Genomic DNA, 18,574 nt, shown 5'->3' on the forward strand with positions numbered 1-18,574 from the left:
TGCAGCTGGCCTAATGAGAACTTTGATGGAATAGAAAGATCACAAAAAACAGCTATTTCTTTAAACTACTATCTGTTGATCTTCAGCTCGAATTTTAGGGAATCATAAAATAAAAAATAAAGCAATAAACCATAACCGTTAAGTTGGCTATAGGATTAAAGATTTATTGACAGCAGAACATTTACTGCTATGATCATCGTATTCTGTGTTAATCACTTTTTAATTATTTACCCGAAATTTGCAACAACATAAGTACTTATGTAAGAAATACCTTGCATTAGCGGAAAAGGACTGGCCACCGTTCAAAATAAGTCTATTTAATAGTCAACATGGGGTCGACCGCAGTTTCACTATGGCAATCTTCGAACTTGTCGCCTATTTTCCCCTGAGAACCTTCGCCGAGCAAATTGGTACAAAGGTATGAAGAGAAACAATGTATATTGTGGCATATTTTGCGAACCAATATCCAGAAAACCCAGGTAGTAATTTCTAATTTCGTAGTCGGCCATCATTTTCGCAAGAAGTGGTTTCAGTCCAGTAATCGCAACATTTTTTTAGAGTCATTACAGTGACAACTTGTGGAATACAACTTTATTAATTGGAACTTGGGTCAATGAGTTCCTAGAGAACTGCAGCTGCTTCATGGAACGAATATTATCCGAACAAACATTGCATCTGCTGTTTTACATGGCTACCAAAAGTATTCTATGACAATGCCAGTGTAATGTCCCAACTGTAGAAATTGAAAAAAGAAATGGTGCACGTGGATAACATTGACGCTGGTGCTATAGCCCGACAACGTTGTTAATTATTTTAGGAAGACTTCACTTTGCAGTCGCTTGAATAAATCGCATACGACTCCTGGCATAATTCATTATATTTCTTTTCGCATTCGATCAATGTTGTATCGACAGTTCGGTTCGACACACGCATTTCGCATTAGTCCTTTCCTGGAAATGAAATTAGCAAACATAAATCACGCCCACAACTACGAAACTTGCAATATATGCTAAAGAAGCTGCGGAAAACCATAAATATACTGCACCCGCCCCCTGCTTGCAAGAAGGCAATCATCATGCAAAATAAGGTTGTATTAGAGATTAAATAGTGGAAAACGCTTTGTACTGAAAGCCGCATAAGACGCTACCACATATTTTTTCCCTTAAGCCCCATACTACTCCTTAAAAGATGTGCTGTTGACATTGGAATTTTTGCCGTTTTTTGAGGCTGACCTCGAAATGCTTGCGTCCATCATTGGGAGGCCGCTTTTTAAAGCAAATGCTTCTCCGCCTCTTCCTTCGTCTTTCCCACTGCTGCTGCTGCTGTTGTGACTGCTGCTCTTTGAACGCTGGGTGGGTCACCGCGTCGATGGGTGGTTCAGAGCGTGCGTATACGTGGCAGGAGCGTGGCAGAGAAAAAAAAGATACGCGAGCAACTCGTTTGGACCGCACCGTGTCGAATGTGCGCAATGGCCTTTGGAGATACTGGGTCTACGCGACATTAGCGTCTTCACAACTGTAATGATCCGAGACTCCCGGCAAGCGCTTACCTTTCTACCAACGTGCTAGTCCAGAGGGAAGCTTGTTAGAATGAAAGAGAGGAGGAGGGAGACGGGCAGGGTATGTGTAGAGCCGGAGCAGTCGCTCGCAGTTCCCATACAAATACAAAGGGCGAGGAGGATAAGGAAATGTGACGTGAGAAGGCAAGGAAACGCTTTATAAACTTAGGTTCAAGGTACAGTACGATACGTTTCTGCTATTTCTGAAAAATAAAACCACGCAAATATGTCTAGCGGACAACCTATGGAGGGCACGCAGAAGCCGAGCCGCATTAACTATAGCGCACCGCAAGGTCTAGGCGACTCAATGGAAGTGGTCGCACGTCAAATCGAAACTTCTGTGCAAGCAGCAATAGCTTTGCGGCTGTGGTATTCCTCGAGGTCGCGGAATTGATCGATGCAGCCGCATATGCAGGGGAGCGGAATAAAAGAAAAACGCTCGTGCACTTTGATTTAGGGACCCGTTAAAGAAGACCACGGTGCCAAGTTAATCTAGAGCGTGCCACTACGGCCAGCCTCATGATTCGATTGTAATTTTCGCACGTGCAGCCCTGTAATCCAATTCAAGTTTATAGCTTCTGCCACGATGCCATATGCCATGTGAGGAAATGACAATGCTCAACCCTATCAAAGCGGATGAAATATGGCGCACAACGACGCCTCAAGCAATCACTTCTCCCTTTGTGTTTCGTGTACAACGCAGACAAACAGCAGTGGCGCACGCAAGGTAACGTTTAACATCAACTCACTACTGTTGCGTTTGAGAAAACCTTGAAGAAATTAAACACTCGTCGCACGCCACCTGTGGTGACTGTTGAACTTTTCGGCGAAGTTGACGACGTCATTCAAGTAAACAAGACAGGTTTACCACATCAGTACTGCTAAAACTTTGTCCATCACGCACTTGAACATTGCAGGCGCCAAGCACAGTCGACATTGCATAATCTTGAACTCATATAGGCTGTCTGGCCTGATGAGCGTGGCCTTCTCGTGATCCCTCTCGTCAACTTCTATTTTGCAGTAGCCAGACTTGAGGTCCATCGACGAGAAGCGTTTAGCGTTGCTGAGCCGCTCTAGTGCGTCGTCTATACTTGGGAGGGGTCCTACGTCCTTCTTCGTGGTCTTGTTCAGTCGACCATAAAGGACGCAGAAACGTAGAGTTCCGTCCTTTTTTTCATCAAGACAATAGGATAGGCCCACGAGCCTTTTGACGGCTGGACGATGTCCTCATGCAGCATTATTTCGACTTGTTGCCTAATTGCTTCACGTTCTCGTGTCGAAACTCAATAAGAGCTCTGGCGGAGTAATAGAGCGCACTCTTCGGTTGTTATGCGAAGCTCTGCAACTGGTGTTCGCTGAATGCTCGATGACCTCGAAAAGCCATCATTGTATCGTCGGTGCAGACTTCTTAGTTTTTGCTGCTTAATCATGGCGAGACTTGCATTTATGTCGAAGTCTGGTTCTGAAATCATCGACGTCTGGGTTGATGCGGCAGAATCCGAAAGTACGAACGCATTGCTGGTTTCCAAAATTTCCTCACTGTATGCGATCATGTGCCCTTGTTTATGTGCTTCAACTCCAGGCTGAAGTTTGTTAGTATTACTTTCGTTTTCCCTCCATGCAGTCGAGCGATCCCTTTTGCGACGCAAGTTTCATGGTCTAGCAGTAGACGTTGGTCACCCTCAATGGCGCCTTCTATGTCGACAGGTGTTTTGGTGCCAACGAAACTGAAAATGCTGGAGTGGGGCGGGATGCTGACTTCATTTCCGAGCCCGCTTAAGGCATAGTGACTACGAGAGTTCTCCGGCGGTATCGCTTGATCTTCCGACAGCGTTATCAACGTCGACTTCAGGTCGATAATTGCGCTGTGTTGGTTGAGGAAGTCCATGCCGAGAACGACGTTTCGCGAACATTGTTGGGGGATACGAAAGGTGGCGGGGTAAGTCCGGTCATGCAAAGCACTCCTTGCCGTGTAGATTCGAATCGGCATGCTGAGGTGCTCTCGAACAGTCCGAATTTGAGGGCCTTTCCATGCAGTCTTTCTTCAACTGGGAGGCGATGGGTCGAAATTTGGCCGCTTTCCCCAGTTAATATTGAGTCGCAGTAATTTCAAGTAAAACTAATTGAGGCTTACACTGTTTGCAGCACAGTAAAAGCAATCTTCGAATATTTATTCCCTATTCCATGCTATATGGGCAAGTCACTTGCGCAGTTTACTTGTGCTCGTTATTTGAGGAACAGACATAGCCAATCTGCTTGGAAAACTAGCACAGGCTGCTCGGCCCAAGGTTTTGAGTGAAATATGCCTTTTGGACCATTTGGCTGCAGGCATAAAAAAGCCGAAGCCTCATTGGTTAGTAGTATGAGACATATTTAAGATATTATTATTCCATGGTAGAGGTAAAAAGAGAATTAAATTCAGTGGGGCTTGTGGTGTTTTTCTTAGAGGCGAGTATGCGAAGTTCTTGTTGATGTACTGATGAAGCGATTGGTTCTCAGTTTGTTTAACAATATAACGCAAGCTCAAGACATTATGAGGCAGGAGGTGTTTGAATTTTCATTTTCAAGACAGCCTACCCAGTCGCAAAATATACTAGCCGGTGTCTGGTATGGCTAACCAGCCTTTACTTCTTTGTGACAGGCAGAAAAATCCAGTCTTGCAGTGCATACACAGCTAGGCATGGTAAGGTAAGTGACAATGTGGCAAGGTGACTTGTGTATATAGAGGTGTGGGTACTAAGCAAGCTCAAACAAACCACAAATCAGCAATGAGTGCAGTCAACCAGCAAATACACACAAATTCCCGATAATCAGCACAATGCTCACAGGTGCCAGTTTGCAAAACAGCAGCGCCAATTAGTTCATACTCAATGGACAACTGAACAGGTACACTCAATAAAAGTGCAACAAATCATGGAAGCATCACAGGTAGCACTGCAACGTAGCTCTCAAACTTTGGGAAGGCCTATTACAGCTAGAATTCCAGTACCATGTTGGATAATAATTAGGCTTAAAGGGACTCTCGGTTTCGACATATTCCGCGGGTAGAGTACGCTGCTGTTAGCATCTGAGCCAAGTTTTGCTGTCGTGCGTGGTGCCTGAAGCTCGCAATCGGATCGCGAAGTCACCTTTCTCCTAAAGGCGCGCGTTTCAACAAAAGTCTGCCTACGTACTCTCTTCTGAACGCCTCATTTTGTAATAAAGCGGATTCCCATACATGGCTGCTATTGGTAGCTGCAGTCGGCTACGTAGCGTAGATACCACGGTCACCGTGGTCTGCCGCGACGAGTTAACTGGCAAAGCGCGCTGCGACGGCCTGAGGTCAACCGCGTTTGGCTTATGTTTAGGGGGTAGTAAGCGGCAAAATCTGAAATCGGAGGGATTAAAATGATATTGGAACTTCGAACCATGGTGATGTTCGGAAGGCCAAGCGTTGTGGGCACGCCGCACTCCACCGTAACGTTCACAGTGCAAGGCGTTAAAGCAGGAACAAGATCGCACTGGAGGCAGTGTTTGATTGCCGGTAAGTCCGCTTCTCCGAATACATACGTAGTTTTTGCAGCAAAGTTTTCCTGAACTAGCCTCTTTTCACTTCAAATGCCTTTCTCCCCTTCTATAAAAAGGGGTTCAGGGCCCCTTTAATGTCCCAATAACTGTGCAGTGGACAATAAAGGACCTAGTAGCAGATTTCTTGAGGATAATTTCAGCTATATTGAACTCTATACATAAGTACACAAGAACTCTAGCATTTCCCCCTTCTATGGAACTAGTGTGACTGAGGATTAAGCTCACAGTTGTGCTCAGGAGGAGGACACGATAATTAAATTAGTACCAAATTTACACGAGATGTATGTCAGGCTTATAAGAAGGAGTTCCAAACTTGCACACTGACCTCTCACTGCTTCCACTTTGTGAGGCAACAAGGACTGCTGTTCTCTTTTCTTGCCACCCTCCGTCACAAAGCGTTTGCACAACGTCCCAGAAAAATTTCGCCGGTCAAGTTCTTCTGTGGACGAGATTGCCGTCGCAGGTATTTTGACAAACTGCGAATTTTTTTGCACCCCCGTCAGCTGTTCGTACGTGGTTTTTGGTGTGAAGACTGTTTGCAACGGGAACCTACAGACGCAATTGCAAAATTGTTGTAGCAAACAGAAATTGTCATATCGTAAGAAGCCAAGAAACACTGACACCAACACTTTATCAAGCAAAAGTAATTTCCCTTATGTTGTCCTTGGTGTCACCATTTGTTAGCTTCTGATGATATGACTGATAAAAATCAAGCCCCTCGGTTAACGGTTCCCCTCTGTCCTTCTTATTTATTACATAACAAGGGTCTCGAATCTGGCAACACTGATGCCTTAAGGGTTTATTGAGTGGTTGCTATCATCCCATAAAAATCACGCTCTCATGGCACCTGTGGCAGAAAGGATGTTCCGCATCCGCCACCAAGGTCTTTGAGTAGTAGCGCTGGCTAACACTCCCCGGGTGCTGCTAGGAAGCGTAAATACCCAAGGAAACCGATGGGGAAACGGCGCCGCGGTAGCTCAATTGGTAGATCATCGCAAGCGAAATGTGAACGTTGTGTGATCTTTCCCCACGTGCGGCAAGTTCTTTTTCCATCCACTTTCATTTTCATTAATTTATCGTTTCTTTATTTTATTTATTAAGCACAAGTAATTGCCTCTATGTTGTCCTTGGTGTCAGGGTTTGTTGGCTTTTTATGATATGACTAATGAAAATCGGGCCCCTCGGTTAACCCCCCATTATTCTCGTTTAAAGACAAATTGATTAACACGTCGAAATGACGAAAACGACCTAGTAGCACTAAACAACTGAAAGCTGTTGAACATACCAATTTACACAAAGTACCCAGAAATGTGCTCCATTTCTCATGCTACTTGCTATGCGACAAGCAAATTACATTACTTCTTACATGAACATCACGGGCTTTTAATCATGGGAGCTTTATTGTCACTCCCTTACCACCACAGAAGTGCCAAGATAATTTTAAGCACTTGCCATACCAGTGTCACTTCAAGTGCGGACTGACTCTACAACACTCCTTTTGTGCAAGGAGCGGATGTAAACATACTTTTGCACCTGCCCACTTACTACTGATATTTTGTTTAGTTATACTGAAACGCAGTACAAGGCAGCTACAGAAGGCATCAGTGAATCACTGTAATGATTATTTATGCATCTGCAATGGTTTTTGTGCACCCCAGATCACTATCTGTTCATACTAGGTGAGCAAACAATTTTGCCCCATTAGCCTCACTTGAGGCTGCTGGCTGGGCTGCCAACACCACATGCGATGGAGAGTCGGGCGCAGGGGGAGGCACAGACTGTGCTGCTACAGCTGTAGAAAAATATACTTAGGGCCTAATAGTCTCGCTCATCTTAAGAGACGCGAAGCAGTGCTTCAGATGCTTTGCAAAGAGTTTCTGTGCTTGTTCTTATTGAGTACGACTAGGCATGCCTGCATGCACAGTACTAGGCATTGTGCCATGCTTAACTGGAATGAAACCAAGTGAAAGGTTTATTTATTTTATTATTTGAAATACTGTTGGCCGTCTTGGCCGTAACAGGGTGGGTACAGCTGGTTTGCACATAGCGTAAAAAAATGAAAACACTTTACAAACGTAAATTGGACATGAAGCAATGAATGTTGGAAATACAATGCGAAACAAATAATGAAATACAAAAACAATAGTTTGGCTAAGAAATACATGTTTCTAACATTGTTACAGTGATATTATAAGCAGCATGAAAGAAAGACTATTGTATGTATTTCTAGAATAGTGTGACAATGTTTGCATGGCCCTACTAAGATTAAAATTCATAAAAGGTTTTTAACGTGTTCCTCAAAGATTTCAATGCTACTCGACTGCGAAACAGACGCTGGCAAACTGTTCCATTCCTTAATCGTTAGCGGAAAAATTGAGTAAGCGTACATGTCCAGATATGCTTTTGGAATTGAGAACATGCAATGATTGCTTGATCTGACGTTTCTAGCCTGCCTGGGAGCAAGATAGGGCGTGGTTTCAATATTGAAGTGGCCTTTCGACAACAAAAAAAGAAATTTAAGTCTAGCTAACTTCCGCCGTTGAGCCAGTGGAGGCAAATCAAGCAACCGAAGCATTTCGGAAACAGAGTCAGTACGATAATACCGGGAAAGAATGAACCTTGCAGATTTTCTCTGTATCTTCTCAATGCGGTTTATAATTCCGGATTGAAACGGATCCCAAATGACACTGGCATACTATAACGTTGGTTTAATGTAAGTTAAATATGCGAGTAGTTTGACGGGTGTCGTTGCTAGTTTTAATTTTCGGCGAAGGAACCACAACTTTTTTTCTGCAGCTCCACAAATTCTGTCTATGTGTGATTTCCAACTTAAGTCTTTCGAAATTGTTAAACCTAGGTATTTTATCGTTTCAGCTTCGGTAAGAATTGTTGAGTTCATCTCATAATTACACTCAATAACATGCTTTGTTTTGTCTGTAACTCTGAGCATGACTGATTTAGATTCGTTAATTTTCATTTTATTTTTTGCGGCCCAGACTTCTACAGTTTTAAGGGCTTGACTAATTGACGCCTGATCGCTGTGGTTATTGATTTTACGATATAATAAACAATCGTCTGCAAATAACCGGATGGTTATGTGCTTACTTATGTTATGAGCAATATCGTTTATGTAAACTAGAAAAAGAAGTGGTCCTAAAACGGATCCCTGTGGAACGCCTGAGGTTATTTTTAATTGGTTAGATTTGTTACCATTTATTTGAACGTATTGTGTCCGATCTGTAATATTTGAGCGGATCCACATAACAACATCATAAGTTATATTCATTTCCATCAGTTTTTTAATTAATTCATTATGTACAACCTGATGGAAAGCCTTCGAGCAATCTAAAAATATAGCGTCGCTCTGCTTTCTATTGTTCAAGGAAGCTGAAAAACCGTTGATCGTTTCTATCAACTGTGTGACAGTCGAAAGGTGCTGTCTAAACCCCTGCTGGTTGGTAAAAAAAGCTTTTTTATCTTCAAGGTAGGTGTAGATTGACTTTGAAACTATGTGTTCAAGTAGCTTGCAGCATACACTAGTGAGTGAAATTGGCCGATAGTTTCCAATATGTTGCCTTTCACCAGACTTGTGAACCGGAACCACTTTTGCGACCAGCCAATCATCTGGGACCCGTTTTTGTTTCAGCGAAGAACTAAAAATGATCTGTAGATAGTGAGCTACCCATTCCGCATATCTGCGCAGAAAGGCATTTGGTATGCTGTCTGGACCTACAGATTTCTTATCGTTAATTTTAAGCAAAAGAGCTACAATGCCTTCATGCGAAACCTGAACATTACGCATTGGTGATGTGTACGGGGATTCTAGGGAGAGGGGAGAAAGACCATCTGCAGAAGGGTCAGTAAAGACAGATTGAAAAAAAATCATTAAAACATACTGCCATACGCAAGTTGTCCGACACAAGTTCGTCATTAGCGACAATGACACTTGGACCTTCGTTATTATGCGACAAATGGCGCCAAAAACGGTGTGGATCGTGCTTCATAAATTAGTTAATGTCACGTCATAGTAAGTTGTTTTAGCAGCAGCCATATTTTTGCGCAATATAGAGCTTAGCGCCGAAATCTTATTATGATCTTTGTTTGACTTCTGTGTCTCACGGTTAATTTTCCACTTTATATGTACAATTTCGCGGGTTATCCACCGGTTCCGTTTATTTATTTTCTTCTTCCGAGTTAGCACGAATCTGTTTACGCAGTAAAAAACAATATCTTTAAACGCAATCGACATGGCATTGACGTCATCCATTGAAGTGAATTCATCAAAACACAGCGAAAGATGATCAACAATGCTTGTGTCATCGGCTCTATCGAAGCACAGAACATGCGTAGTACTACCAGCCTTCGGGTGTACAGCGGTAGACTTTATCTCCACATAAACTAGCTTATGATCCGAGAGGCCGGTTTCAACCGATACGTCGTAGTCTTCAAATCGCCCGTCTAGGAACACCAAGTCTAATACTGATCTTGATTTCCCAACTACGCGTGTGCACTCATGAACTACCTGTTGTAAATCCTTACTGAAAGCTATTTCTAGAAGTAGTTCACAATGGGCATCTTCGCGAGGCTGAGCGCTAAGCGTGGAACAATCAATCCCTGGTAAGTTGAAATCACCAGCAATGATTATGCGACAGCTGCCCTTTTTAAGGCTTTCTAAGTAAAGCTGCATATCTTCAAGATAGGAAATGGGTGTTTTAGGCGGTCTATAAACAGTACCAAGAATTATCCTTGTTTTATCTAACTTAATTTCACACCAGATGCTCTCATGTGTTGGAATGCCAGTAATTTGCCCACAGTCAATAACGGCCTTGAATACAATAGCAACTCCGCCCCCACGAGCATCGCGGTCTCTTCGTATGATTTTGTAATTAGGTGGTACGAGCTCTTGGTCTTGTATTTCGGGCAGCAGCCATGTTTCAGTTATTGCAAGCACATGGGGATCGTAATTAGGCAGGATATATTCCAAGTCTCCAATTTTGTTTACTAAACTTCTAGCGTTCTAATTGATCAAGCGGAAGGCATTCGAATCACATTTTGTGTTCCGTCAGTCACTTGTACCATCAGTAGGGCGTCTGTTAGGATAGGGAACCTTCACACGGCTGCGCTTTGATTGATCCCACGTGTACACGTCAGAGTCCATATGTAGTTTGTCGTAATTCAAGCGCACGCGATGCCCGTCCTCCCTTTCTTGTTTCGCGGAATCCCAATGCAGTTTACGCTTCGCCAGTGTTTCTTTCGAAAAATCATCAGAAATGGAGACGCCGCTGCCCTTCAGCTTTCTGCATTGTTTGTAAATTTTAGCTTTTTCCCTAGAGTCGTACAACCTGAGAATTACAGGTCGAGGCCGGGCGCTCTTTTTTCCTATCCGATGTATTCGTTCCACAGTACTCAAGTTGACGCCAAGTTTTTCTTCGAATACACCTTCTGACCCTTTCGTTTCAAGGTCAGTTACGGATGCCTTCACGCCTTCTGGTATTCCAAATACAACTAGGTTATTCCGCCTACTTCTGTCCTCAAAGCTGTCCATTCTTTCCTGCTGCTGCCGAAGTGTACTCCCTAACTTTTTTAGTTTTAGACAGTTGAGCAATTGAACTCGCCTGTTCTTTCAATATTTTAAGGCTGTTTTCAACACCTTCAGCCGCTTGCTCTAGGTGTCTAGATCTGATTGTATTGCCTTTTGGCCATCGCACAATTCCTTCAACATCACCGTCGTTTCTGGCGCAGGGTTCATTTCTACGTCGCCAGATAGCAACAGGCATAAAGATGCAAAGCCGGAAAAAATCACTTCTGGGCACGGCAGCACAACAGCAAACCGATTATCATTCTTGTAACCATAAAAATTGTAATAGCTAACCTGTTCAAGCAACAGAAGGCGGTTAGGCGACATTGCATACGCTTCGACATCACCCGACAGAACTAACTGCGATAGAACAACCTCGGCACAGTCATATGCAATGGATAAACAAAAGCGTGGGCTCGGCAACGCTAAGAGCGCAGGGTAGCGAGTACGGGGGGCGTATAAAGAAAAGCAATTCGTTACCTGCACGGCAAAATGGCGATGAGTTAGAGCGAAGCCCATCGCAGTTGCGTTGCCGAGCCCACTGAAGAGCAGTTAGAGCGCGCCGCGCCTTTTATCCTCTTCGCTTGATGCTGTTGGCGATCTGTTGGCTTGTGATCCAAGAGGCCCGTCCGGTGCGCAGACTAGATGCTCTGAAGAACACACTACAGGACTGCTGTGCAAGGGCGCGGGCAATCGTTCTGCTGGTGACGGATCAGACAGAAGAGGGGGTAAGTCCGAGGGAAGTGAATGGTGAATTCTTGGTACTTCGGGTCCGGTTAAGGCGTAGGTAGACGAGAAACAGGCCAGGGCAAGGTTGACCACCTGCACGGAAAAATGGCGATGAGTTAGAGCGAAGCCCATCGCAGTTGCGTTGCCGGTTAAGCATTACTGCAGATGCAATAAGAATATTCGGCTTGTTTTATGTCCCAAAATGCCCCAAGAAGGTCCCTTCTGAGCCACTTCCATTTAAAGATATTGCATTAGATTGTTTCTAATAACGGCCTATCAAAATTATTAGAGTCCATGGCTGTTGCAGGAAGTTGGGCTGCAGCCCGCCTTGCTCATGTGATTTCAAATAAATTACAACTCAGGACCGAAGTGTAATGTCCAATTTTTCATTTAGGGTGGCTATTTTTTGTTCTGACACAAAAGAACAGGGTTGGTCAAAGGTTTCCAAGACACTTCTTGCGCGAAGATGTTCCCTTAGTGCCCTGTGACTGATATAGAATGCAGTATTCCAGATGGCGCACGTTATCTGAGCAATGTGAAAAGTAAGGATGCAATAGCCTTGTGCCTGAAAAGCTTTCGAAGCAAACACATGCAGCAGCATTCCCATTACCTCATCGTTCGTTGCAGTTAAGGCACTCCTTTCTTTTTTCCATAGCGCAGGCGCCGGGAATTCACTTATGCGGCCAATTCTTCTTTGATCCAGAATAAAAGTGACATAGTAAGGCATACCATACTTGAAAACAGGACAATTGAGAGTGATAGTCTAAGCAGCACCACAATAGCAACGGTGGGCCGTGAGAATCGTGCACCTTTCGGCGACATGATAATTCGGAAAGGAGGGCAATGAGACATTCTGTTTGTTTCTGTGATGGCCTTGCACACATATCATTCTGACTGGCACTAGTACAAAATTACAATTAATGGTCACATTTATCACAAGATTATTATGATGACTGGTCTATATTTGCACCAATACAACCGCCAAAGACTGCGCCAGGATGACCCTCAAATTATGCGCGAAAGCACAGCGTTTTATCGTAGCGCAAGGCCTAATAGCACTGCAACCTGCAACATGCAGAATGCCGCAATTCAAGAGCACATCGTTAGGTTTATAAAGACCACTGCAAAGGCATGGTTGCAGAGATTTCACTTAAGAAAGCTTTCAGCTGGTAAACAACGAACTCTAGATGTTTCACGCTTGTTTTGACATCTTCCTGAAGCACGAGGACGGCGCTGCCTTGCACAATAGAACGTGTCTTGCTCGCACCTGTCGCGTTCCATCCATTGCCAACATAACGGTTGACGGCGAACTGCACTATGCGACAACTCGCTTGTATAATAACGCGGTTTCACATGATGGATTTAGAAAGTTGCACGGTTGTAATTAACCTTGAATATATCTAGTATTGCCCAAAGTCAGGATTTCCAAAATGCGCAAGGCAAAGCAATCACCGGTGCAATCCTACGCAATACTAGCAGCGAGACTTAAAGCACATATCACTGAACAATAAGTAGGCTACTTGTAACTAATAGCCAACCAGAACTTGGACATAATGACATAGGGTTATAACCATGGTGTTGTTCAGCACGTGAGGCGATTGTCACATTGAAAAAGGAAAAAAGAAATTAACATGCGTAGCTTGAGTGGACCTGCTTACGTGTTTTCAGTCCAAGAAGAGGTATTAAACATACGCACATAATATGTGGTCTATGTAATAAGGAATTTTAGTTCGCCTGTCATATTCAGAAGCATGGCGTCGTAGTAGCCGCCTTTCGTCTTCTCATGTCCTTTCCAAAAGAGACTGTACACATCCCGATGGGCGAAACCATCGACATGCTTGGGGTTAAACCACACACTAAAGATATGTATAGCGGCTCCCCAGCCACCGTAGTCCTCCATAAAGAAAGCAACAAAACCCCAATAAAGCAAGGCGTCAGGCAGGGAGATACGATCTCTCCAATGCTATTCACAGCGTCTTTTCAGGAGGTATTCAGAGACCTGGATTAGGAAGAATTGGGGATCAGAGTTAATGGAAAATACCATAGGAACTTGCGATTCGCTGATGATATTGCCTTGCTTAGTAACTCAGGGGACCAGCTGCAATGCATGCTCACTTACCTGGAGAGGCAAAGCCGAAGGGTGGGTCTAAAAATTAATTTGCAGAAAATTAAATATTGTTTAACAGTCTCGGAAGAGAACAGCAGTTTACGATAGGTAGTGAGGCACTAGAAGTGGTAAGGGAATACATCTACTTAGGACAGGTAGTGACTGCGGATCCGGATCATGAGACTGAATTAATCAGAAGAATTAGAATTGGCTGGGGTGCGTTTGGCAGGCATTCTCAGATCATGAACAGCAGGTTGCCATTATCCCTTAAGAGAAAAGTTTATAACAGATGTGTCTTACCAGTACTCACGTACGGGGCGGAAACCTGGAGGCTTACGAAAAGGGTTCTACTTAAATTGAGGACCACGCAACGAGCTATGGAAAGAAGAATGATAGGTGTAACGTTAAGCGATAAGAAAAGAGCTGATTGAGTGAGGGAAGAAGCGCGAGTTAATGATATCTTAGTCGAAATCAAGAAAAGGAAATGGGCATGGGCAGGACACGTAAGGAGAAGCGGAGATAACCGATGGTCATTAAGAGTTACGGAATGGATTCCAAGGGAAGGGAAGCATAGCAGAGGGCGGCAGTAAGTTAGGTGGGCGGATGAGATTAAGAAGTTTGCAGGGAAAACATGGCCACAATTAGTACATGACCGGGGTAGTTGGAGAAGTATGGGAGAGGCCTTTGCCCTGCAGTGGGCGTAACCAGGCTTATGATGATTATGATGATGAAACCACACTGCACGCTTTTGGAATTTATACCCGTTTTGATCTTGTAAAATTGATATTTAACGCAAAGTACTGCATTGCAGCACGTTGATTGCACCGAATGTTAACAATACTCGCGTGTACAAGCAGCCGATGCACATGGAACCTATCTTTGAGCTACCCAAGTTCTGCCAGACTAAGTAACCTAAAGATGAATGTTTTGCAGTTTATTAAAGGTGTACTGACATCATATCTTCAAATGGTAATCTTTTTCCATGAAATGAAAATTCTGAGCACTTAACACTAAAATATGTAGCGACAAACCGCATATTGCCGGTAATAATTTATTATAACAGCTTTTGTGCAGTCAGTTTCCGTTTGGAGATAGCTAAAGTGGTTTTATAAACGTTCTCATATCAAAGTATCAAGGGCACTGTGAGGCTCGTCAAAATTTTTTTCTAGGGTTTAAAGCTCTATGACATTCGTTTAACGTAATAAATCGATGGTCGGGCATATCATGTCAGCGTCCCTTGTGCAATTTATGTAACGTTTCTAAATGAAGCGATGAAGTGTTGCAACACTCTTCGTTTAAGGCATGTTGCTTTTCTTGGTTCGAATGCACGAGGAGGCAGAAAGAAAAATAATGTCGGCGTTTTTTTCGCTTTCTTTTTTAGCTTGGGCACATATGGCTTGGAGGTGAGTTCAAGGAGCAGTGTTAGTCTCGTCCGCTGCTGAAACGCACTGTATATATATAGGCAGTCACATCAAACCAACTGGCCTGCCAGTATGCTGTTATGTAGTTACGTTGGAAAACATGAACAAGTAACAAAACTGCGAAAGACAGAGACACATGGCCCTAAGTGCAAATCTTGAACTGTCCACCATGGTGCCCAATCCCTCGGGCAACAGGTGGCTCGCTGTAGCGATAGATTACGCCACGCGCTACGCCATCACTAAGCTCTTCCAACGAGCTGCGCCACAGATGTAGCCGATTTTATTTTACGCGACGTGATTCGGCAGCATGGCGCTCCACACCAGCTGCTCACTGACCGTGGTCGGAAATTTCTTTGTAAAGTCATGGTCGACATCCTTCAGTCCTGCTCAACCAAGCGCAAGCTGACTACGTCTTACCATCCACAGGCTAATGGTCTCACGGAGCGCCTGAATTTACCCTAACAGACATGCTTGCAAAGTATGTCTCGTCCGACCATACTGATTGTCATTGTCATTTTTGCATATAATTCTTCGTGTCACGACACTGCCGGTTATTTTCGGTTCTTCTGTTGTTCGGCAGAAAACCCACGTTGCCACTGGATGCATCCCTTCCATCCACCCCAGCAGAGACCAGCGCGTATGCACTTGACGCCATCACCAGGGCAGCCCAAGCACGCGAAATTGCCCGCGCTCGCCTCCTGACGTCCCAAGACAAGCAACGGCGTTTGTACGATCGCGAACACAGAGACGTCCACTTTTCGCCTGGATCTCTGGTACTCCTTTGGTCCTCGACTCGTCGTGTTGGCCTGTCAGAAAAACTCCTGTCTCGGTACAAAGGCCCATATCGAGTGCTGCGTGCCTTGACTCCATCTACGTACGAAATCGCCCCAGACAGTACCAGTGCCTGATCTGCCCCGAATTCCACTGACGTTGTGCATGAAGCACACTTCAAACCGTATTACTCTACCGTTATCACCGATATGTAGGCGCCCCGGAACGGTACTTCTGCCGCCGCGGGTAATGGTACACACATATTGCGTGTTTCTTGTGGCCGAAGCGCACGGGTGCCCCGACGAAGACGACGAACGCGCCTCGGCTCTCGAGATGGCGGCCGAGCTGGCCAGCGCTGCAATTTTCCTTTCTAAATATACTTTGTAAATACTTTCCAGTTCTTAATCCTTCGTTCGCGTAACAATGTGACGTTCGCCAGCGTTATAGTTAAATCCCAGTCATTCTGCTTGCTGAATCGCTCGTACACGCTGAGCCACTCCTCTACATCAGTGCTGTTCACCACAGAAAAGTTCTCTTGATCGTGGGGCTGTGTGAGGGCGATAAAATGGGTAGCGGTCACAGGCGTAACTGACGGCAACGTGTCATTACTTGGAAACATGGCGGTAGGTTCGAGGTGGCGTCCTCTGCGAAGTTCCGTCGTGAGAAGTAACCAGCACCTCCCCCGAATACATGTTACGTGAAATGACAGTAGCACAACTATTTGCCTGGTGTGTTTACAAGCGCAGCAAGCACACGAGAATACATGGAAGCGAGTCCATATCAAAGAACGCAAGTCGTCGTCATCAGATGACCAGTGGCCGCCTATGGTTACGTCCCACTAAATCCAATTGTGGACATCATCGTCTTCAAGTAGCGTGTAGCAATACTATATGAAGTCAAGAGGCTATGACACCAATGACATCTAAGGGGAAATTATGTATAGTTCCTAATGGAATTAATAAAATGTGAAAAAAATGGAAATGAGGGTGGAAGAAAAAACAGCTCCCCACAGGGGGTTGCGAACCAACGTCTTTGAATTACGAGTGTGATACGCTTACCGATTGAGCTACCGCGACACCGTTTCCCACCTACTTTCCGGGGTATTTATGTTTATCTGCTAGAACTTACCCTGGGAGCGTTAGCCAGCGTCTCCACTCACGGGCTTGGCGCCAGATCTGGAGCATCTTATCTGCCGCAGGCGTCACGTCTATGTGAACTTTTCGGATGAATGAATCAAATCTTCCGAATTCTAGACCCTCGCTATGTAATGAAGGAGAAGAAAGGCATTCGAGTGGCCAAATCTTTATTAATGGCATTTTAAGAAGCCAGGAAACAATGACACCAAGGACAATTGGTAAGAGCATCGCACTCGTAATGCGAAGACGCAGGTTCGTATCCCACCTGCGGCCAGTTGTTTTTTCATCCACTTTCATTTCTATTTATTTATCCTTTATTTAATTCAATTAGGAAGTACAATACATTTACCCTATGCTATTCTCGGTGTCATTGCTTGTTGGCTTCTTATGATATTGTTACAAAAGAAGGATGGGTTTATTTCCAGTGAAAATGGTAGAGAAGACCTGCGACAATCCGAAGCAGGCGATCACTCTGAAAACCTCGTGCCGCTTCTTTCTCTTCTACGCTCCTCCGGTATGGCGTTACATTTTCCTGCTAGGGCAGCCGAAGCTCACCGAGCGAGCCAGAGTGCGCGTTGATGGTACGGTTTCAAATGTGCAACGAGCACTACTTGCGTCTTGCGTGAATGGCGGTTGTCAGCCGTCACTTTATCGATGATATAGGTAACATCACTGAAGGATTTGAGAATGATGAACGGGCCGAATACTTAGAAGCATTAGGCAAAGTCCCCTTTTCCAAACCGATGTCCACAGCAACACGAAGTGACGGGTGGCGAATCCGGTGGGCAGATATTGTGCGTGGTAGCGAGCCATAGCATGAACATGCCGCGATAGGCTTCTGAGCCGGTAAAGTCGACGCGCTTCTTGGGTACGACACAATATCTGCATGACAGAAGCATCGCCGTCAGGTGAAAAAAGAAGTATGTTGTCCAGAAAACTTTGAGGATGGCGAGCGTAGAGAAGAAACGTGTTTATCCTGTGACTTCCTTCTTGTCTGTGTCGAAGGCATACGTGTTGAATAGTAATACGGTATCCCAGTTCTGATGATCCGCGAGACATACATTGATAGCATGTTGACGAGGGTATGATTGGTGCGTTCAGTTAGACCGTTGGTTTGCCGATGGTAAGGAGTGGAATGACAATATTGAGTTCCAGAAATCCGTAGCAACTTTTCCACGACGTCAGCGTTGAACTGTCGGCCGCGATCACTTATCACCACACGAGGAGCTCCGTGGGAAAGTATAATCGAATGCAGAAGAAACCCCGAAACATCGTGTGTTGTAGCTGAGACAAGTGCCATTGTTTCAGTATATCGTGTTAAATAACACGTGCACACGAATATCCCGCGGCAGCCAGTGGAAGACTTGGGGAAGGGACCAAGTAAATCTATAATAATTTTCTCAAAGGGTGAAGTCGGCGGTCTAATCGGTTGCAGAGTTCCTGTAGGAGCTGTAGTAGGTTGTTTGTGGCGTTGGCAGACATAACAGCTGGTAAAGTACTGCGTGCTTGTCTTGCACGATTCATGCCAAATGAAACGCTTGAGCGAATCCAAGGTGACCGGATTTAAGGCAGCCCTGTATGCCCAGAAGTACAGCAAGACGCAGCCATATTGGGATGACCAGCAGCAGTGGAGCATCATTGTTTGAACAATTCTTGTAGTAAAGCAGACCGTCACGAATCACAGTTGGCGCAGCCCGTTCAGATCTC

This window comes from Dermacentor variabilis, chromosome 4 (assembly GCF_050947875.1).
Source record: "Dermacentor variabilis isolate Ectoservices chromosome 4, ASM5094787v1, whole genome shotgun sequence".
Classification (NCBI taxonomy): domain Eukaryota; kingdom Metazoa; phylum Arthropoda; class Arachnida; order Ixodida; family Ixodidae; genus Dermacentor; species Dermacentor variabilis.